A 24,809-nucleotide genomic window follows, 5' to 3' on the forward strand; every position below is an offset into this window, starting at 1 on the left:
GCCGAGACGCCGCAATATCGCGGCGCTGTTTGTCATCGTGCCGTTCAATTTGTGCGCGTTGTCGCGTCCTAATGGGTCAACATTTGGCCGCAGCACGGCGCGCAATATGTAAGGAAGTGGTAGGCGGGGGCGGGGACGAGGAGGAACGCTGAGGATGAGAGGGCGAGAGGGCCCGGAGGAGGGGCGGGGGGGGGGCAGTAATATCGCGACGCATTAACATGGCGACAGCCGGCGCCTCTGCCAGCGCGACAACGCTCTGCCTGCCGTCGCCAGGATTTGCCAGCCTCGTCAGAGGAATGCGAGTGCCGCTATGACGGGTGTTGCGGTTCGCTATTCCCTCTGCCAGCTTACTCATCGTACGCTATCTGATCCGGACACCTATTAGTGGACTTTAATGTGGGTTGCGTCCACCCCTCTCGTTTATGACGACTTGAAGCTGCTGCAGCCGCTTTCAGTAAGGTGTCCGAAAATCTGTGGAGGACCCATACCGGACCTAAAACGGGAGTGGTGCTTGACGCCAGGGTCTGGAGCTAAGTCAAAGTCTTAGCTCATCTCAGATGTGTTCCATTGGATTGAGGTCTGAACACTTGACAGGACAGCCCTTTTCAGCAATGTTATTGTCCACAAACCACTGCCTCACAGATGACATGGCGCATTTTCATGCTAATACAAACGCATCACCGCCTTCGAATTGTTTCCCTGCCCTGCGCAGTACGGAGTAGTGTGAAATGTATTTATATCCTCCTGCACTAAAGGTGTTCTTAAGCGAACCGGGAGCCCACACCCCAACAACGAAAAGCACCATACAAGGTGTGTTCAAAAATTAAGGTGACTTAATATTTTTATTAAAAATATTTATTTATTCGTCAATATTCATGTTGTCCCCTTCAAAGTAATCCCCCACAGATACAACACACTTGTGCCAAAGCTTCTTCCAAGCTCGAAGCACTTTTTGGTACAGCCTTGAAAACTTCCAGCGATGCTTATTTCCTCAATCGTTAAGAATCTTCATCCTTTCATTGGTCTCCTCAGTTTTGGGGACTGGAAAAAGTCGCAGGGGACCAAATGCGATGAATATGGTGGCTGAGGCATGATTGTGTTGTTTTTGGTCAAAAAAATCTCTCGCAAACGATGAATGAGCAAGTGCACTGTAGTGATGTAAAAGCCGTGAATTGCTTTTCCACAATTTCGGGTCCTCAGCTCGTGGTCGTGCGGTAGCGTTCTCGCTTCCCACGCCCGGGTTCCCGGGTTCGATTCCCGGCGGGGACAGGGATTTTCTCTGCCTCGTGATGACTGGGTGTTGTGTGATGTCCTTAGGTTAGTTACGTTTAAGTAGTTCTAAGTTCTAGGGGACTGATGACCATAGATGTTAAGTCCCATAGTGCTCAGAGCCATTTGAACCACAATTCCGAACGTTTTTTGCATATTGCTTCTCGCAAACGGCGCTTAACGTCAAGGTAACGCTCCTTACTGACCGTACTACCTTCAGGCAAAAATTAATGATTTAGGGTGATTGAAAAACACAGCGAGCAGATCTTGGACATTTGATCGAACTTGGCGTGCTTTTCTCAATCTAAGCTCTCCGGGATGCTTCCATTGGGGCGACTGGAATTTGCGTTCGACGTCATAACCGTAAACCCATGTTTCGTTACCAGTTATGTCCATTTTGAGCAAATCAGGATCATCGTTGACGTCATTCAATAGGTACTGAGTGATGCTCATGCGACGGTTCTTGTGATCAAGTTTTGGAACGAACTTCGCTGACACATGTCTCATACGCAAAACATCCGAAAAAATTGCATGATGCGAGCCGACCGATATACCAACATCCTCTCATACGATTTTCCAAAACAATTTTCTTCACAGCTTGGACGTTATCACCTGTTATTTATGTGCTGGGGCCTCCAGAGCGAGGTTTGTCATTAGCATCTTATCGGCGATCTTGGAAGAGCTTGTACGACTTGTAAATTTGTTTTTACTTAGAGCGGACTCACCACATGCCACTGTCGACATTTCAAGAGTTTTAGTGCACTTGATTCCGTTTTTCACACAAAATTTGATGCAAACACTTTGCTCCATTTCTTATAAAAATCTAAGGTCGCTTAGCACACTGCAATATGTCTAACCTTTCTATTAGTCAAAAACAAACGATATATGCTGTACACTTGAAACTGTGAGCATATGTTCGGGACATGTGTGGCAAAATAACGAAAAAAGAGATCGATAATGGAATGTAAGTTGCCAGTGCAATTTGAGTCACCTTATTTTTTGAACAGCCCTCGTATACCGTATAGCACCAGCTTCTCCGTACGTCACTATTACCCCCACACATGACGGCAGGTAACGTGTCCCTGCATTCGCCGAACTCAAACTCTTCCATCGGATTGTCACAGGGTACAGCGTGAATCATCGCTCTAAATCACTCATTTCCAGCCTTCCGCCGTCCAGTGGCCTCACTCTTTACACCACCTTAGACGTCGCTTAGCACTGACAGCAGAACTGTACGGCTTATGAGGAGCTGTTCCACCACTGTACCCCATTGTTTTCAAATCACTACGCACAGTCATTGTACTGGCTGGACTCATGGTAGCACTTTGGAACTCACGAGTGATACTTTCCGTTGATTTTATGCGAAGGTCCCTGCTCATCAGTACATGAGATCTGCTCGGTTTTAGTTTAGCTGTGTTTGATGATTCGCTTTCCTGATTTACAATCGCATCACCAACAGTCGAAGGATTGAAATTCCCCTGATGGATTTTCTTACTCAGGTGCATCCAATGACCAGTCTACGTTCGAAGTTAACGAGCTCTTCCACCCATTCTGCTATTGCTACTTCTCTGCTTATAACAAAATACACGCTGCCTCATTTTGTATGGCTGGTCCACCTCTTCTGGTATATAGTGTTCAGTTCCGTATTACGTCGGGGGTCCGGAAACTTTCAAGTAGGTACTGTACGTACTAATAATTTTTTGAAGACGACCTGATGATTCACAGATGTCCGCAAGACTAATGAAAAAACAATTTCATTACCATCCTTAGACTAGCACTTTTTATGAACAGTACAGTTCTTTTGAGTGCAGCTGTACCAGTGTGCCAACGTTGTTCGTAGCAGATTATAAAGAATTACTTATCTTGTGACTGAAGATTTACGTACTTCCTTTTGCGTTTCCCGACCCGTAAGCTCTTGTCCCGTCCATTTCTGTTACCAAAAACCCTAAAAACTTGGATCTGGCAGCACTAGTCTAAACTGAGTATGTACACTAATACAGAGTACACCATCGGAGCCCGCATCTCGTGGTCGTGCGGTAGCGTTCTCGCTTCCCACGCCCGGGTTCCCGGGTTCGATTCCCGGCGGGGTCAGGGATTTTCTCTGCCTCGTGATGGCTGGGTGTTGTGTGCTGTCCTTAGGTTAGTTAGGTTTAAGTAGTTCTAAGTTCTAGGGGACTTATGACCACAGCAGTTGAGTCCCATAGTTCTCAGAGCCATTTGAACCATTTGAACACCATCGGTGGTCGAACGTTACTATGAAACCCCACTACTTCGGACTAGTTGGAGCGATTCCCAGTCTGAATGATTGAAAGCCCAAATTATACAATTTTTTTTCTAAAATAGTTATCTGAAGGTATAAATAGGAAAGTAACATGAATTATATGTAGTGGTTAAATTAAATCTAGATGAATTCTAATATACTGAGATACTGTACTGCACTTAAATCTCTCCACATGCATTTCTGTAAGATGTGTTGTTCCGACTAAGGAATATGGACAGTTATCGACTAATAGCCCTGATCTTTGATTGAGCTAACTTATTTTCAAATCTTTCCCCCGCAGCCGGCACTTCTACTCTTCATATAGGAACTCCGACAGAGCGTTATTGTTAATGTTGTTGTTTCTACGAGGTGTATACAACATTATTAATGGTAGGCAGATCTGGTCTAGTTGTCCATTTTTCGTTTTCCGGTTAGTTCGTGTGCTTTAGCACAACATGCAAAATTTTCCAGTGATTTTTCTTATTGCTGGAAACTCGCTTAGCGTTACCCAACTATGTCATAATCCTTTTGGCATAAGCACGAACCTGGATTTTATCAAGGAATTTTACTCTATTTTTTAACATTAACTATCTAAATTTACTCCTAACACGCATCTTTGTTACTGTATTATACTGTGCCGCACTGTAATATACTTCTAAGCGATGACGGTTATGGAGTTTAGTAAAACGCCTCAAGTGAGCTCCAGCTAGTCGAATCAAGAGGCTTGGTCTTCATTGCGTGACCCACAATGACACAAATTTTGCTCATTAATGGCCACGGCTGAAGCGAATGGGAAGGGAAGTGATGCGTTCAACATTTTACAATAAACGAGCTTCGCGCGAATGGTGTCAGGTATAGTGACGCGACCTCTCAAATCGCGATTTCTTTTTAAATCCGAATCATCACGCATCAGTAAGTTAGAAATAGTGAAGGTTTTACTGTGTGATTTATTTGACTGGTTTCTGCTCTTCAGATGCGAATATCCTCAAATAATATTTGAGCTGATCGCTACACATTAGAAGTTTACAGCAGCTCTCAACACTATCGTCAAGGCAAAATGGTGTGACTAAGTGTGTGTTAGCGAAGGTGCCGCGTGGCGCATTAAACCTGTAACGTGTTGCTACGCGAGCAACGAGTATATCAGGTTGTTGGCGTCTAGAGAGCGAAACTAACCAAAGTAATCAAATAATACGAGAACTGTGGCGGTTTGTTCGAACATTCTTTGTAGTTTTCGGCGCCCTCCCTTGCAGGTGATACCTTCGTTTGCTAAATGGGTGTTTTGGATTTTATATAAAAACTCAACTATCAGATGTTCCCTAATCGATATACTATTACTCAAATCTTTTCATGGCATTTGACTGCGTAAAAAATTACGTTTTGGTAGTAGAGATGACGTTTATCGAAATAAGAGATTCAACTGACCAAGTCACTGAGACGTAGTACATAAACACCTAAAAAAGTGCACTTGCCCGCTAAAGGCAAAGATTTAGTTTGTTGGGCTTTCAACTGCGCTGTCATCAACGCCCGTACAAAGTCCCAATTTTTATATAGTCCAATTTTTACTACGCAGTCCAATCTTGCAACTGTCACGAATGATGATGATGAAGATGAAATGATGAGGAGAACACAAACACCAAGTCCCCGGGCAGAGAAAAATCCCCAACCCGGCCACCCGGCCGGGAATCGAACCCAGGTCCCCGTGATCCAGAGGCGGCAACGCTAGCCACTAGACAACGAGCTGCGAATGCAAAGGTCCCGTGTTCGAGTCCCGGTCCGGCACGTAGTTTTAATCTGCCAGGGAGCTCCGTGTCAGTGCACACTCTGCCGCAGAGTGAAAATTCATTCTAGTGATTGTAAGTAGGCTGTTTATGTTTTCTTTATGTAAGTGGCTAGTTTGCATTGTTGTCTGCCATTGTAGTGTTGGGCAGCGGCAGCTGGATGTGAACAGTGCGTAGCGTTGCACAGTTAGAGGTGAGCCGCCAGCAGTGGTGGATGTGTGGAAGGAAATGGCGGAGTTTTGAAATTACATATATTATGACTTTTGATGATATTAAGGTAAATACAGTGTTTGTTCTCTATTAAAATCTTTCATTTGCTAACTATCCCTATCAGTAGTTAGTGCCTTCTGTAGTTTGAATCTCTTATTTAGCTGGCAGTAGTGGCGCTCGCTGTATTGCAGTAGTTCGAGTAATGAAGATTTTTGTGAGGTGATTTGTGGAAGGTATAGGTTAATGTTAGTCAGGGCCATTCTTTTGTAGGGATTATTGAAAGTCAGATTGCGTTGCGCTAAAAATATTGTGTGTCAGTTTAAGCATAGTCATGTATAAATTGTTCTAAGGTCTTGTAAAATTGTTCTAAGGGGACGTTTCATGATGAAGAGGGCTGCACAGGATAGGGTGGAGAACTGCATCAAACCAGTCTTCAGGCCGAAGATCGAAAGAATGTACTTTTGAGGAACTATTTATGTATTTATTTGATTCATTAACAGTACCTTCAAACGTAAGGTGGGTCGAATGCTACTAAATCTAATAGCAAACAGTTCTTATTGTTACAATGTCATGGGTATGCAGTTGTTAATGCTATTTTAAACAATATAAATAACGTAACATTTGAAAGATTCTCTAATGTTACAGAGAATTTAATGGTTTACAATTTGGAGGAACGGTGTAAGTGCTAATCCTGTTTTCCTGGAGTTCTGTCGTATACTGCGGACACGTCCTGCGTGTGGCGGTAATAGCCCACTGCCCCGCCAGGACAGCCGACACCGCTCCGGCGCAGAGGCGCCACTTGCCGCCCCCGGTGGGCGGCCGCTGCTCCACTACTTCAAGTTCTCTCCCCGCCAACACCTGTTACGCGACCTCAGACCCTTTTCATCCACCTGAGCTTCATCCGGATCCGCGAGAGAGCTTTAGACGAGAAGAGGAAGAGAGCGTGCGGGGGAAAACAGACGCCGCCCCCGCAGCACATCCGGAGGCGGCGGGGGCGGAGCGCCGGGCCCTGGCGGCCTGAAGGCTGCGCGCCGTCGAACGCAGACTTGGCGCGCTTCCGCCCCCACACGGGCGCTTCTTTCATTTCCGGCGCTGCGGCCGCCGCCTCCGGTCGGCCCGCCACGTGCACGCCGGCTCGTATCCGCTGGCCGTGCTTACGCTACACCGTTTGCTGACTTTCCAAAATCTGCCTGCCACAGACTGGCACGAACATCGTCGCTGTCGAATACCGACGTTCTGGAAAGTCTACAATACGTTACAGAGCTGCACTTTACTGGCTTAAGAGGGGGAGGCTCGATAAAGTCACCGAAATTACGGGAACAAACATTACGAACAAAACACAAATGAAACAATGGCGGATTCAAACATGGCAGAGAGCGTGGGATGCATCCGATAAGGGTCGCCGAGTAAACTCTTACTTTCCTGATGTATACGAAAGACTACAACTGAAACATGTCGACCCAAGCCGGGGGATGGTCCATTTCCTGACAGGCCACGGGCCGTATCCGGTACGTTTAAACCGTATGGGACTAACTAACGATGAAGTATGCGTATGCGGAGAAACTGGGACACCAGAACATGTCACACTGATGTGCAACACGCTAGCACAAGTGAGAGCTATACAGAATGACAATGACAATGACATCACCAGAATAATACGTAATCCCGATGACTGGAACACAGTAAATAGCGTAGCCGATATTGTATCGAACACTCTGCACGAAGAATACAAGCGCTAAAACTCATATGGAAGGAGGCGTAGACAAGCACGAACAACAAAACAAACCACATGGGAGGACACGAACACGACCTCAGATTCCGAAACCGAGGAAGGAACACAAAGTGAACACGACTCATAAGGGATCAACATGTAAGGGACCAAAACCAACAATGTCTAACACTGCATGCCACAACACAGTCACAAACAACACAACAATCATAAAACAAATAAACACCGGCACCACATACTAAGACCGTAGTAATAAGGTATGTCGCTTGGGACGCTCCTCCTCCCCAACGGCATCCTGCATAGTGTTTAAAGTATACTGCACACAAGCAGTAATGTATTGCCCGTCTTATTGTGTGCATACAGAAGTATATTCTTTTCTCTGTTCAAAGCTATAATCAATGAGTTTCATATATCAGAAATGTATTACGTTATTTAAGGAATAATGCATTCAAGTAGCAATGAACTATATTCTATTTTAACTAATAAGTTACAAACATATGTGTATTTCTCAGGTGAAGCTAAAATTCATGTATTCCATGTATGAAGTGCTCAGTCAGCATTTAATCTGTATAATATGTGTAAACATACATTAGCGCAAACCATTTCAGATGAGAATAGCTCGAGGTTGTACCGACACCTTCTCATCTGAAATAGATAGAAATAGGCTAATACTCACCAACATACTACTTAGACTGTAGTATTCATTCAAATACAGCATATCACTTCCCACGCTCATTGTGTTACATTTTCTTTTTTTTAATTTTTCTTTGAAGTTTGCATTGTATAAATTATATTCTCATCAACTACGTAGTAACAAATTATAAGGAACCATTTTAACAATTGTTAAGCATTAAATCTGCTGTAACCTCAGAGAAATTTTTATATATTATGTTCTTTATGTTATTTTTAAAAAAGCATTAACAACTGTATAACAATAAGACTGTAACAATGAGAAGTCTTTGCTATTAGATTCAGAAGCATACGACCCACCTTACATTTCAAGGTGGTGGTTACACTGTACTGTTAATGAAATAAATAAATAAATAAAGTTCTGGAAATTTGCCAGCGCTCACCAGATACCCTGACTGGAAGAAAATCACAACACCAAAAGTAATTAATATAGAGGAATGAAATTTCGGAAATACATTTGTGTAGGTAACATACTTATGTGTTAAACATTGCAAGAGCAATTGGAAATGTAAAATGCTGGTACATTAATAACCGGTATAACAGCCAGAATGTCCAATGAAATTAAGCAGCTATGCATGCGTTGTGTTAAACAGGTGTCGGATATGAGTTTGTGGAATGCAGTTCCATGCCTTTTGCACTTGGTCGGTCAATACAGTGACGGTTAATGCTGTTTGTGGATGACACTGAGGTTGTCGAAGGATGACGCCTCGTATATGCACGACTGGAGACACATTTTGTGATGGAAGAGGCTCTGTAGAGGATATTGGGTTACCATACCGGTATGTGGGCGAGAGTTACCCACTTGGGGAACAGCCCCTGGAATGCTGTTCTTTAATGGAAGTACAACTCGTCACCGGAGTAACTTATAACTTTGCAGTCAGGACGCTTGGTATAATCAGGTGAGTTCTCCTGCTGTCGATTTCGGATTGGTTGCAGGCCCTTATCTGTCCTCCTCTTAATCAACATACTATCATCACTGGCACCAAGACAGAGTCAGCTTTCTTCAGGAAACACAACAGACCTCCATTCTGCCCTCCGGTGAGCTCTCTCTTGAAACCACGGAAGTCGCAAATGGCGATGGTTTGGGGTCAGTGGAATGCACGCTGCAGGGCGTCTGGCTCGGAGCTGTCCTTGAAGTAACCTGTTTGTAGCGGTTCACTCTATCAGCGTCGTGCCAACTGCTCTTCAAATTGCTGTTGCAAGTCCAGTATGATGTACTTGTGCCATACTCTGAATACGATGGCCTTCCCTCTCGGTAGTGTCATGTACCTTCTGGATCCCGCTCTTCTTGCGACTGTACATTCTCGTGACCACCGCTGCCAGCAGTCGCGTACAGTGGTTAAAATCCTGACACGTATTTCTGCAATATCGCAGAAGGAACATCCAAACCCACTACACAACCTCGTTGACACCCAGTAAGGTGTTGATAATGGCCTCTTTGTCGCATTGTTGACTATCATTAGCTTGGCACGTCCATACTCAAAGGTAACTAATGACCGTTACAGCGTGTATTTAAAGCAAACATGATTTGCCTCCCTCATAGTGTCATTACTAGCGCCACTCTTCCACGAGTGGAACGAAATCTGGATAGACACCATCTTCCAGATGTAGAAACAAGCCTATCAACTTTCGTTCATGTCACATAGTTCCTTTCTGGTGTTGCGACTTTTTTCTGTCATCCCAGGCTTTATGCGAAACAGTGGCGTAACTTTGGTAACTAATGCCCTGTACGAATTTCTATTCAGTTCGTTCTCCACCCCCCCCCCCGCCTCCCCTATTCCCCCAGGCAACTCCCATTATGTCTTTTACATTCTTTTAGTCTTTACAATGTATTTCACAATTCCTATTACAGGCTTCTGGGAATATCAGATAGGTCTTAGTAGAGGAAGTTTTGATAAGGAATACAAGTCCGGAAATGTACCTTCTGAAATTAACGTATATTTGGAGGACGTGTCAACTTCAAATCTACCGCTCCACGGTACGCACACAGTGAAGACAATGAGCACTGATGAATGTGAAACTTCCTGGCAGATTAAAACTGTGTGCCCGACCGAGACTCGAACTCGGGACCTTTGCCTTTCGCGGGCAAGCGCTCTACCATCTGAGCTACCGAAGTACGACTCACGTCCGGTACTCACAGCTTTACTTCTGCCAGTACCTCGTCTCCTACCTTCCAAACTTTACAGAAGCTCTCCTGCGAACCTTGCAGAACTAGCAGAACTTCCAGAAAGGCAAAGGTCACGAGTTCGAGTCTCGTGTCGGGCACACAGTTTTAATCTGCCAGGAAGTTTCATATCAGCGCACACTCCGCTGCAGAGTGAAAATCTCATTCTGGAAACATCACCCAGGCTGTGGCTAAGCCATGTCTCCGCAATATCCTTTCTTTCAGGAGTGCTAGTTCTGCAAGGTTCGCAGGAGAGCTTCTGTAAAGTTTGGAAGGTAGGAGACGAGGTACTGGCAGAAGTAAAGCTGTGAGTACCGGACGTGAGTCGTGCTTCGGTAGCTCAGATGGTAGAGCGCTTGCCCGCGAAAGGCAAAGGTCCCGAGTTGGAGTCTCGGTCGGGCACACAGTTTTAATCTGCCAGGAAGTTTCATATCAGCGCACACTCCGCTACTGATGAATGTGTTCTGCGGAAGCCCAAGGCACGAGAGGCGTTTCGAGTCTCGTCATTGGGTTCTCTTTTACGCGACGAAGGAAGTCCTCTTCAATGTCGAGAGTCTGTTGCGTCTGTGGAGCACCACAGTCGACCCTCCTGCTGCGATCGTACCAACTGCTTGTAGCCGAAAGAAATTTGTATGTGGTGTCTTAAGAAGATCAATCGACTGACGAGAGCGCCCTCTTATCGTGAAGCGTGGGATCTGAAATTGAGCCAATCTTCAAACATATTTTATATTCAAACGGACATGGGTTCCATATCAAAACAAGTAAATCCCCTCTAAAGCTCCTAAAATCATGTAATAGTAATTTACAAGCAGCAGGTATATTCGAAAGTGTAGTGTCTCTGAAATATATGCCGATAAAGTTATCCTGGGCTTCCAGCTGCGACTCGCATTCGGGAGGACGACGGTTCAAAAAATGGTTCAAATGGCTCTGAGCACTATGGGACTTAACATCTATGGTCATCAGTCTCCTAGAACTTAGAACTACTTAAACCTAACTAACCTAAGGACAGCACACAACACCCAGCCATCACGAGGCAGAGAAAATCCCTGACCCCGCCGGGAATCGAACCCGGGAACCCGGGCGTGGGAAGCGAGAACGCTACCGCACGACCACGAGATGCGGGCTACGACGGTTCAATCCCGTCTCCAGCCATCCTGATTTAGGTTTTCCGTGATTTCCCTAAATCGTTTCAGGCAAATGCCAGGATGGTTCCTTTCAAAGGGCACGGCCGATTTCCTTCCCCATCCTTACCTAACCCGAGCTAGCGCTCCGTCTCTAATGACCTCGTTGTCGACGGGACGTTAAACAACACTAACCTAACCTAACCTTCCAGCTGCGTCAACTGGTTTAAAATCCACGAGCTTTCGGCCGAGTACACCTCGGCCATTGTCAAGTGGTGCCTGTCTTCTGGTGTCTGCTGTCGTCCTTCCATAGCCACGTTGTCGTCTGTGACGTTACTGGTGCTGGCCCCAGAGCCATATAAGGTAATGTTTTTGTAAGGGCTCGTCGCATCCGCTTCAACTTTCCTATGGCCTATTCCCAAGATATGCTTAGCTACAGACCATCGTCTTTATTGAGGGTGGACCACCACAACCATCTAAAGGTTGTGGTGATAGCGAGCACCCACCAATCGCTATTATAAGGGTACGTCGGAAATCACAATTCAGACTGGATCTGTTCTCAACCGGAAACAGCACGCGACCTGTCTCCTAGCTGGCCCAGTCCTTAGGCTCTTGGCACCATCTCAAACGGTGCCGCTGATATGTGGGTGTCAACGGACACAACCTAATGATCGTCGGGAGAAGAGACCACCCCCATGCACTCGCTGTGGCTTGCAGTCCTATTATATGTGTTTGCAATTTCACCCGATATCTGATGTGGTTCCCTTATTCCCTACTACAGACTGCCGCGAACATCTACTGCTGTAGTTGATATAGGTCGACCACCTCATCTCCTCTGTGTATCAGTGCCTGTTGTTCGGAAAGCTCCCCATGCACGTGAGACAATGCTGTGAGCAATATCAAACTTCAGGCCCACGTCTGTCGCTCTTCGTGCTCCTTCGAGTTTCCCGTTGGTAATTCCCAGTGTGAAGTCCTCCAAATGTTGTATCCGGGCCATGTTGTAATGAAGAACATCACCACAGTGCACTCTAACTTCTCGCTGAATGGCATACACTGTCTTCTGCTGTTCCTTCAACTGCCCCATTTGGCCCTATAGTTACGCTGACATCACGCCAAGTGCCGTCCAGTTTACAGTGTGCGACTGGAAGACATCTGGCAACATTCTCCCTTACTTTCATTCATTTCCACCGAGTTGTTAAGATTTTATTTCGCTTCGTTTATCTTGTCTTTAAATTTTGCAGTGCATTGTAGCATTGCTCAACGTTGCGTTGTTTTGTCTAATCTTTGCATCTCGAGCTAAATTTATTTTTATTGTACACATCTCTTATCACTGAATCTCTCTGGCTAAATATACCTCTCGTTTATTATTATGTAAGTTACAGAAAAAAAACCTCTTATCTGAGACGCTCTATACAAACATACACACAATAAGTGCACAGATCTTAAATATAAAAAGGTTCATCCACATGACATTTTGTCATTGTGACCATACCGTCAATGATGAATTAGGATCCACTTCCATGTAATCAAACCAAATCAGGCTGTTAATTTCAATCGCGAAAAGTCCAGCGACGACTTTCATTGTACTGTACTGAGTACTGTTGGAGAGTGATAAAGATTGTTGACCTCGTGTTTGGGAGGACGTCTATTGAAAACCCCGTCCGACCTTCCGGAAGTAAGCTTTCGGCGGTTTTCCTAAGTCCTATATGTTACGTGCCGTGGCAGCTTCTGAAACGGATATGTCAACTTTTCTCTCCTCGCATTCCTCCAGACCAGTCTTACGGCTCTAATGACTTCGTCATTGATGGTATGTTAAACTCTAATCGTGCTTTCTTTGCTTTTATATTGCACCGTCGTAGTCTATAATACTGAATTAATCTTATACATGGGCGAAGAGTGTACTTGTGATATATTTCGGCCACATTGCGGGAAGAATATCTGATTACACAGGAGCCTTTATAGAAATGCAGGTTTCTAATGACGTCGTTTTGACAGAACCCGAGAAGAACTGAACAAATAAATTACACAGCTATATTTATATCTTATTAATTCCTTTTTTGGTGGGGAGATACTTCACTTCATTGAGGAACCGCCCACACAGTGAAGAGTGGCGTTAGTGGGAGACATTTTTGTAATCTCGAAAGTAAAAGAAAAAAAGTGTCACCTTAATTTGGCCACAGTCTAGCTTGGCGAGGGGCGACAGCACAGCCCATTTAACAGATAAGGTGCCAGTTATTGCCTGTACATTTTATTCATCCTCTCAGAGAAATTTCTTGCTGTTATTGCCCGAGTTCCTGAGTATCAAACGGGAATTGAAAACCAAATAGCGATCACCATACCACCCGCCCGATTAGGGAGTGCACAGTTTCTCGAAAAAAAGAACAAACGAACGGCCAATTCAGAGCTCGTAACTCAGATGGGAACGGTTTTACTGGTAACGAACGACGAACAGAATTCCACGTGACATTTCAATTTGGCTCTGCCTGCATGAGATTCTTTTTTTGTTCTTTCTGTGTGTGTGTGTGTGTGTGTGTGTGTGTGTGTGTGTGTGTGTGTGTGTGTTTGTGCTGAAATCGCAATAGGCTTAGCCTGTGATGTGGATAACCGGCTACTGCCAGAGTTTTTATTGCTCCATCACAGCCAAATGAAAGGGTTTGAAAGAAATAAGCCAGGAACACACCCCCTGCTAACAAGCGGTCCATGCAGAAACCTGTCTCTTCAAAAATGAACCACCACCTTCTCAGTGGGAAAAACACGTTCTTAATATATTAGAAACGCAAGCAACTTCCTGAACTGATACCTGAGTTTGTTGCTCATAAACGAGTACGAAGTGTTATAGCAACATCGCTGTATATTTGTATTTTCATTCATCGACGCAATGTTTTCAATTGCACTCCTAATGTAAACAAATCGTGGAAGTTGCTTTGATTCTGCTCTTCAGAAGTTCGTGTAAACGTAACGTATATTGATTTTATGTGGAACTCTCTTATTTGATTAATCAATTTGTCGTAGTGGTTTGTAACTACGCATCATTCAGATAGCTTCGTAAACGTTAGATTTCTCGAAACGTTTGCATTTTTATGTTGTGAATTACCTGATAATGAACTGGTGTAGTTCGAAGCTGGCCGCAACATTGTAATGAATCCGACGGAATTTGTACTAGAAAAACAGTAAAAGAGACTCTTTTAAACACTGCATTCTTTAGACACTTTCAGGAAATTAAAATATGACCCAACATGCTTATTACCTGTAGTGATTTCCAGGATGTCGGTCGATATCCTCTAGGGAAAACAGTAGGCAACAAATGTATTTTATTGAAAGTAGCATTTAACTGGATTCTACATTATTTTCCCAAACGGCTGTACATTGAGTATTTTAAAGTCACATCTAACAAAAATTAGTGGTATGTCGTTTATAGGCCTTTCTGTTTTACGGTGTCATTGCTATACTTTAGCAATGATACAGATTTCCGGCAGTTCTCGTAGAAAAAACACCACTCCTCGCTTTTTGGGTGGTTAATGGCAATGGCGTTATTCGATTCTCTGAAAAATAAGGTTATCTCTATAATTTGTTTGCCATAGTAAAGGAAGTTGGAAGGTAGTGTCGTTCTCATCACTAGTGCATGCATTCCCTTGTATGCAGTATGTAAATCGTTGGATATCAAATCTAAATTTTTGATCTAAGCAAAGGCTTTTCCCTTTTCATAAGTAACAGGAAATTTCTTTAACATGTGACCTCGTCGACAAGCTGTTTTATGGGGCAATATTTTTTGACCATTTGTCAACTTCCTTTCATCAAGTTCCTTTATTTTATCAGATATAGTTACACTCCTGGAAATGGAAAAAAGAACACATTGACACCGGTGTGTCAGACCCACCATACTTGCTCCGGACACTGCGAGAGGGCTGTACAAGCAATGATCACACGCACGGCACAGCGGACACACCAGGAACCGCGGTGTTGGCCGTCGAATGGCGCTAGCTGCGCAGCATTTGTGCACCGCCGCCGTCAGTGTCAGCCAGTTTGCCGTGGCATACGGAGCTCCATCGCAGTCTTAAACACTGCTAGCATGCCGCGACAGCGTGGACGTGAACCGTATGTGCAGTTGACGGACTTTGAGCGAGGGCGTATAGTGGGCATGCGGGAGGCCGGGTGGACGTACCGCCGAATTGCTCAACACGTGGGGCGTGAGGTCTCCACAGTACATCGATGTTGTCGCCAGTGGTCGGCGGAAGGTGCACGTGCTCGTCGACCTGGGACCGGACCGCAGCGACGCACGGATGCACGCCAAGACCGTAGGATCCTACGCAGTGCCGTAGGGGACCGCACCGCCACTTCCCAGCAAATTAGGGACACTGTTGCTCCTGGGGTATCGGCGAGGACCATTCGCAACCGTCTCCATGAAGCTGGGCTACGGTCCTGCACACCGTTAGGCCGTCTTCCGCTCACGCCCCAACATCGTGCAGCCCGCCTCCAGTGGTGTCGCGACATGCGTGAATGGAGGGACGAATGGAGACGTGTCGTCTTCAGCGATGAGAGTCGCTTCTGCCTTGGTGCCAATGATGGTCGTATGCGTGTTTGGCGCCGTGCAGGTGAGCGCCACAATCAGGACTGCATACGACCGAGGCACACAGGGCCAACACTCGGCATCATGGTGTGGGGAGCGATCTCCTACACTGGCCGTACACCACTGGTGATCGTCGAGGGGACACTGAATAGTGCACGGTACATCCAAACCGTCGTCGAACCCATCGTTCTACCATTCCTAGACCGGCAAGGGAACTTGCTGTTCCAACAGGACAATGCACGTCCGCATGTATCCCGTGCCACCCAACGTGCTCTAGAAGGTGTAAGTCAACTACCCTGGGCAGCAAGATCTCCGGATCTGTCCCCCATTGAGCATGTTTGGGACTGGATGAAGCGTCGTCTCACGCGGTCTGCACGTCCAGCACGAACGCTGGTCCAACTGAGGCGCCAGGTGGAAATGGCATGGCAAGCCGTTCCACAGGACTACATCCAGCATCTCTACGATCGTCTCCATGGGAGAATAGCAGCCTGCATTGCTGCCAAAGGTGGATATACACTGTACTAGTGCCGACATTGTGCATGCTCTGTTGCTGTGTCTATGTGCCTGTGGTTCTGTCAGTGTGATAATGTGATGTATCTGACCCCAGGAATGTGTTAATAAAGTTTCCCCTTCCTGGGACAATGAATTCACGGTGTTCTTATTTCAATTTCCAGGAGTGTATTTTAGACTTTGACATATATATTTTTGAAAATTTCTTCTTGAAGGGAGCGCGTAATAATGAGAAACCTACAGTCCAAATTAAACATTAAAATTGTTGTGTAATCAGACACCACCCCTCTATACAGGCGCTATAAAGCAGGCAACTGATCAGATGGTCTGAAGTTTCCATATCTTTGTCTTCCTAAACGTTACTTACGCCTCTTTGGCCTATTTGTAGTAGATTTGGAATCTGTGCCATGTTCGTGAGGCGTAGTGAACTAGTACCGTACCACAAAGAGTGACGTTAGCCTGGAAATACGTACATCTTACCACTCACACACTGTGGAGCTTCGTCTCCAGTTCCAGCACCGCTGAACGTATGGCACTTCCTGCCCGCACGGTTCACAAAACGAGGACTGAATGGAGGAGAGGACGTTATGCCTGGCACTAAGGACAGTGCCACCACACAACGGACTCATTGGCGCAATAAGAAGCCGACTGGCAAGAAATCATCTTCACCAATGGATTACGCTTGTGTTTGGGTTACAGTGATGGCCTTCCTGCGCGTGAGAGGTAACAACAACAAAATCTTTGTGTACACGGGACAGACCCACTGTAGAAGAGAAGCTATATTATAGCGATCACGTTCGAGAGATTACTTAAGTGTTAAGGTAGATTGCCGCTCGACATCGGCGGAAAGGAAGGCGACGTCCTCGTCAAATGCTAGTATGTCTACACTCCACAGAATGTAAATACGTCACTTCTTACAAACTGTAAAGGTTAGGTACCAACTGCTAAAGGACCTTTTGAGTGGTTGGATCGTCTCTACATATATGCATATGAGTCACGCCCTGCAGATGGCGTTGGCTGCGCACATTACGCCTAATTCCAGCTTCCTCCGGAAGCCTCGATACTTTCAGCGGAACCCACCGCAATACTAGAGGGCCTTAAATATGTCGACGGCTTGGATAAATGCAATCATTATTTCGACAGATTTGCAATCAGTATTGCTGTTCATACGGAATCATGTCGTCAATAATACAGACAATTATATACTTGGTGCGCCAGATCATGGACTGTATTGCAGCACTACAGCGTCGTAGCAAGGAGATTTGGTACGATAATGTTCCGCGTAAGTTAACTTCATTTACGAAAACTGCGGGAAATATAATGAATTTTGGTAAGATTCAAACATACATTCACAGGGACCGAATGTTACTAGTTCCTACGGCCACGACGCTGATGTTGTTTTGCTTGTAATGACAGAAATAAAGCTACGGTCGCAGGTTCGAATCCTGCCTCGGGCATGGATGTGTGTGATGTCCTTAGGTTAGTTAGGTTTAAGTAGTTCTAAGTTATAGGCGACTGATGACCTCAGAAGCTAAGTCGCATAGTGCTCAGAACCATTTGAACAGAAATAAAACAAATTACGACTGCTCTTGTTGGCTAGCGTATGGAACAAATGGTTCAAATGGCTCTGAGCACTGTGGGACTCAACATCGGATGTCATCAGTCCCATAGAACTTACAACTACTTAAACCTAACTAACCTAAGGACATCACACACATCCATGCCCGAGGCAGGATTCGAACCTGCGACCATAGCGATCGTGTGGTTCCAGACTGAAGCGCTCGGCCACTGCAGCCGGCCGTATGGAACAGTAGCAGAAGTGGGTTTAAAGATGTGCAATGTAATCATATCAGTCAGCTTTAAGATCTTTAACTGTGGAAGTTTCGGTAATTCGGTCTGAAGATACCGTAAACAACCTTATTCTTTAAAATTATGTTTCAGATAATAGTATTTTTCACGTTAGGGTGATAACTTTTTCTATAGAGCTGAAACTACTGTTCAAAAGTTTCTGAATATTTGTGAAAATTATGATTGATTTCTCAAAATTCATAACAGATAAACAAAAAGCAAAACACAAAACTTGCTCGCTTCAGCACGTAAGAGCTCGTGTGAAGTGTGTGAAGCTTCTGAACAGTGGCGGAATGCACAGAACGGAGAAAAATCTCAATTCTACCAACGCAAATCCCCCCCCGCTATGTGACTACTTGAAAACGCCGTTGTCTGTTGACACGACGGTGCCGAACGTATGTCTGTCACCCAGAGAACATGGGACTGAAAATGTCGGCAGTGAAAGAAGTTGTAAGCGGATACAGTGCCACTGTAGCCTTTGGACACGTCGGGGCTAAAGGGACTAGCGGTCACTGGAGGAGATCAAAACGATTGAGTAGGAGGGTGATCACCGCGTTTTTGGAGTCGGACTGCCCGGACTCTGAAGGCATCTGAAGAGAGGGCCCATCGGCCTGTCGGCAAGTGATGCGGCGGCAGTGGGCCGTCCGTCTGTGATGATGAGCGGACAGCGCCGCAAGTTGGGCCACTTCCTTCCTTGATGTCGGAAGTTGGGTTCGGCAGGAGTTTGTGCGGGGTCCGGCGGCCGGACCGCCTCGAGGAGGAGGAAGTCATCACCGGCCAAGCCTCCGAGGGGCCCTTAACCATTAACGTGGCCGCGCCGCCGCCGCAACCGCCGAGGCCCGCGCCGGCTGTTCCTCATGGCGTCCAATAAAGGCCTGCATTATTGATGCTGCGTGCGCCGGGTGATGGCGGGGAAATCAAGCAGCGTGTGAGCAGCGCCGCGGTACAAAGAGGCGAAGGGAAATGGTCGGAGAGAGAGAGAGAGAGAGAGAGAGAGAGAGAGAGAGAGAGACAGGTAGGAAGAGAGAACGCTGGAGATCATAACAGCTCGAAACAGTATCAGCACATCTCCCGCCTCCGTGAAACCGCCACTGAATTTTAGACTCTAGTGAACATACAGGATTGCAACACTGTAATGAATATCGACGAGCGTGAGCAAAAAAGATTAAGAGTAGCCGCCATGAACTTTAACCGATCACCTCGGAGGGAGATTTCCACAGCACGCCCCTAGACGGTTTGCCCCATACGAGAATTCTACACTGCTCTGCAGAACTTAAGGACGAGATATGTAAAGTAACATAGCATGTTAACACTCCCTTGCTTTCGCTCTGCGTTTGATACTTTTCACCCCAGCCCCGGTGTCGCATTTTCCATGCTATATAAGAACGGGGACGAGCATTAATCACGACCAATAGAAAAAAAAAATGGTTCATATGGCTCTGAGCACTATGCGACTTAACTTCTGAGGTCACCAGTCGCCTAGAACTTAGAACTAATTAAACCTAACTAACCTAAGGACATCACACACATCCATGCCCGAGGCAAGATTCGAACTTGCGACCGTAGCGGTCGCTCGGCTCCAGACTGTAGCGCCTAGAACCGCACGGCCACTCCGGCCGGCGACCAGTAGCAGTTCTTGTCCAACACTGAGCCAGAGTATGCTTACATCTATACGGATGGCTCCAAAACTGAGGCGGGTGTGGGATACACCTTGTTCAACGCTCCTATCGATACATACGAGCGTAATCCCCAAAGTAACGTCTCCTATTTTTTATAAGTACATAGACCTGTTTATTTCTACAATGGTTTACATCAGTTTACAGCTAGAACATATAGATATTTTTCTACATAATCACAATTTCTGTCGATGCATTCTGGTAGACGCTGTGGCAGTTTTTGTATGCCCGTGTCATACCAGCTCGCCGCCATGCTGCTTACAAAGTTATGAACCTCTTCTTTCACCTCGTCGCCGGAGCTGAATCGCTGGGACCACAATTAACGCTGACAGGTACTGTGAGACTCTGAAAAATGTCAAACGGGCAATTCAGAACTGGAGAAGAGGAATGCTGAGCAAGGGCGTACACATTCTCCATGACAACGCACGCCCACACACCGCTCTGCAAACCGTTGCTCTCCTGCAATAGTTTCAGTGGAACATAATCACCCACCCGCCCTATATTCCTATAACATGTTCCCTAGGTAAAAGAACATTTGGCCGGAAAGCGATTCAGCTCCGACGACGAGGTAAAAGAAGAGGTTCATAACTTTCTGAACAGCATGCGGCGAGCTGGTATGACATGGACATACAAAAACTGCCGCAGTGTCTACAAAAATGCATCGACAGAAATGGTGATTATGTCAAAAAATAGCTAATGTTCAAGCTGTAAACTGATATAAACCATTGTAGAGATAAACAGGTCTATGTACTTATACAAAATAGGAAACCTTACTCTTGGGATTACCAAATGTTTGTACCGCTACCTGAATCGTCTATCTACACGGTAGAGCTACTGAGAATCAAGGCTGCTATTTGTTTAGAGTTTCCGGCTCGTATTGATCCTCAATGTCTCCCGAAGTTTGTTGCAGGAACTACATACTACATCCGACGTTTGATAAACATAGTAACATATGTATTGAGTGACTTGGAGACCACAGTATGTGCGCGTACACTAGACACTGACGCCCGCTTACGCTGAGTAAAAGGGCAACGAGGCATTGTCCATAACGAAACTGCCCGACCACCTACACCGGCTGAAAATCGTCGCTTCTGGAAGCCTGTCATCAGAACACAACGGCGATGACCGATCCAAACCACGTCAGACTGCGTGCACCGCACAGGCGGTCTTGTGCAACGAAACTGTTGTTGTGTCAGTTGAGTACAACAGACAGACAGTCTAATATCAACGAGAGCACTTGTAAGGCTGGCGAAGAAGGTGATGGGTACGAAACTCTTTGAAACGTTGCGACAAGAAGACGCCACTACTCGGCTGATAACCCGAGAAGAATTCATCAGTGGAATACGCCGAGAAAGACTGAAATCGCATATATCGAACACATACTGTTCAATATATCCGGGTCAAATAGCTGCAAAAATTTCGATATAAGGGCACTGTTATTTACCCAACTGCGGATGTTTTCTTCTCCGTGTTCACAACCAGAAAGAAGTATTTCACACGAAAATATTCGCTTTAATTGCAGCAGAATACTTCATACTACAGAAGTGAAGACAATGATGAAGTATACATTATCTGATGATAAGTATACTGACATGTACTGGTGGGCATTAATACGGAATGCGTTCACCCTTCTCCTTTCAACTTGAAACCTGCTGGAGACTCTTTAATGAGATGTATGAGTGTCTGCAGAGGAACTGACCAAATTCTTTCTCGAAAGCCGAAACTGGAGAAGGCAGTGGTTTCGGGAGCTGGCGTCTGTAGCGAAGTCGGTAATACTTGGAAGCTTTATAACCAGAAACGTGGGGTTCATGCAGTAAGCAATCGACGCGCGAGTCGTTCACTTCCAAACTATTATCTATTGCAAGCACCCCACGTTTTTCGTTATAAATCTTCCAAGTATTATCCATGCTATTAAAAGTTCACAAGCATAAGTTTTCAGAACCATCTCTGAGGGGTTACTAATCTGTATGGGGCTCGGAGAAATTATTTCCCTGTCCATCTCCTCTTCCCTTCCCTCTCTGCTCAGCCGCGCCCATCCGTTCAGATATCGCCTGGAATACATTCCGATACTACCCACACAATACGGCAGTCCTGCAGGCCAACCAAGATGTCAGCCGTTACCGGTGCCTTCACCCCGACTACCAGCCCTACTGAACAGACTGATAGGAAAGCTAGTTAAGATTAAATTCATCCATTCTGAGCTATGTTTTTAAATTTCGGGGTTATAGTTTATTGGGGCGTTAGTTTGAAATCAACTGCAACATTTGCACAGAACAGGCAGATAAAAAAAAGATACCTAATAACAACATGTCAATAATCTGTGTTGCCCGTCTCAACCTCGACCGAGAGGGAAATGAATAACAAGTATGGGGATTAAAAGGAACGGTCGCAAGTAAAAGATGTTCGCAAAAAAGACAGAACAGACAGTGGGGAGCTGGCGAGTACCTCTCGCTGTGCGTCCCAGGAGCGGCGACTCGGGAGGACGCGGCGGAGGCCGGGGGCGGACGAATTGCAAAGTAATAGCGCGCGAGTCAGCGCGTCTCTGCCGCCGAGCTGCAAAAACCGTGACAAGTCCCGGCCATGATGAATGCGCGCGGCCGAGGCGCCGCAAAAACCAGCGCCCACCAAGGCGGGCCCGGGACGACGCGACGCTTCTTGCATGCGTGGCTGGAGCGGCGGTTGAACCCCGTGGGGTTCTGCGTGCACCTCTCCCGCGGCTATGCACAACCACTTCTCATTTCGAACGGGACAAATCCAAACACTGTCGACAAACCGTCACATCTTTATTAGAGTTGTTTGGTAAGTTCAGATTCGCCCTTCCACACCTGCATGTGGCCCCTGAAATCTAGTCTTTTTATTTCCCCTATACTAGGCCACCTGACGTTTTCTACTTCCGCATCTACATCTAGAACCACCTAAAAATGGCTCTGAGCACTATGGGACTTAAATGCTGTGGTCATCAGTCCCCTAGAACTTATAACTACTTAAACCTAACTAACCTAAGGACATCACACACATCCATTCCCGAGGCAGGATTCGACCTGCGACCGTAGCGGTCGCCCGGTTCCAGACTGTAGCGCCTAGAACCGCTCGGCCACTCCGGCCGGCGGACTAAGCAGTTTAGATTATGCCTCGGCCACAGGTCATGTTAGAAATCTCAGGAATCCTAAATCTAAGACAGTAGTTCATCGGACGAAGTTATCCAACCTACTGGCGTTCCTTCATCAACGACCAATTAATCCAACAAAAACTTAAATGCACTCAGTGGTTATAATCTTAGAAATGCGTGGAGTTGAAGAGCTTAGAGGGGACATGCCGTGTTGTTTACAATGCAATGCTGCCGTTAGCTCTACTTTCATTCTTCCACTGCATACTACGAAATGATATGTGTTATATTCCTTGGTTTTCGCATGTTACACCACGACGTAAATCAGCGAACTGTTACACAAAAACGAGCAGCATAGAAGCTGTTAAAATATTAGTACCACGTACGCTACGACAGACAGCACCTAAAAATGATGACACAGGAAGTAGTAGAGAGCTGAGATGTAATTTAAACCTAACGCGGCATGAAAATCGATAGAATTTTTTTTCTGAAAATGAGCTTGCAGGAGACTTTGTTGCCACTTTGCTGTACTATTTCCAGTGGGCCTCACAGCTACACGAAATTGTGTATATTTCTAGCTCCTTTGTGTAGCGATTACTAAGAATAATTACCACCGAGTTGCGTCGTAACACACTGTCAATAGTTTTATTATAAACTAAGCGAGAAATGTCTCCTGCAGTCTCGGTTGGAAAGTATCTGAGGTTAGATGTTAGCGAATACTTGAACTTGTTCCTGGAAGTATGATTTTAAGTTTAACTCTCTTGCATGGTATGTGTTTGCACAGAACTAAAATCATGTAGATAACAAGCTTCAATAAACAGTTACGTCACCTGTAAACGTTAAGTGGATGTCCAGCGAGAATGACAAATTTGGAGGACGGTAATGGCTGAAAAAATGTGTTAATAATTCGTATAGTGGCGCACTGTGGTATTCGTTCCCGGAACGTTCATTTCATACACGATCAGCAGTCCAAACAAATAACTCAGTCACGCTACAAACATTCCAACAAACAACCGTTACTGAATGTGTGTTTATGGTGGATCCTCGTATCATCAAACGGTTTTTACATGTCAATGAATTTACATGTGATAACACAGGCGCGGTAAAAACCATCACAAGAAATTCTGCGAATGCCGAGCTGTAATCACAAGTGCGAATTTACGAAACAATTTGGTATTTTAGAGAGGCGTGCATTGGCTAATACGAATTCATGTCCGTGTGTGTGTGTGTGTGTGTGTGTGTGTGTGTGTGCGCGAGAGAGAGAGAGAGAGAGAGAGAGAGAGAGAGAGAGATAGATAGATAGAGAGAGAGAGAGAGAGAGAGATCGTGAGCTTCTGGCATTGGCCAGTAAGTGAACTATCGCTTATCACAAACACGGGTGAAAGAAAGTTCTCTTACCTCTGATTAATGTTGTGTTGCAATATTCTTCCATGAAACTGACAACGAAATAAAAACAAGTAACTAGGAGTTCTGGGTATCTGATTATATTTTGAACTGAGAGAAGTGAACATCAGATTTTACATACATAATATTGGGCATAATATTCTGGCTCAGTTTAGGTTTTTTTTTTTTAGTTTATTAGTATCTTCGAGCTTTGCTACGGAACGGTCTCTCACATAAAAAGACCATTTTTGCTGTGAGACTGTACCTACCGGACTCAAGCCAAGCGACAATTGCATCTGTATCATCTGCGGAAAGTGCAGTCATTGCAAATAGCAGACTTCCCATGTCGAATGTGTTCGAAATGTTATAATATGAATTATAATGATAAGGCCTTTTTGAACTTCACGATTGTAGGTTTCGCAGAAATTGCAGAAAACGTGTTAAATCTGAATGTGAACACTAACTACGCAATTTCACTTCCAGCCACACGTAACTATC

The sequence above is a fragment of the Schistocerca cancellata genome, chromosome 8, assembly GCF_023864275.1.
Source record: "Schistocerca cancellata isolate TAMUIC-IGC-003103 chromosome 8, iqSchCanc2.1, whole genome shotgun sequence".
NCBI classification, from domain to species: domain Eukaryota; kingdom Metazoa; phylum Arthropoda; class Insecta; order Orthoptera; family Acrididae; genus Schistocerca; species Schistocerca cancellata.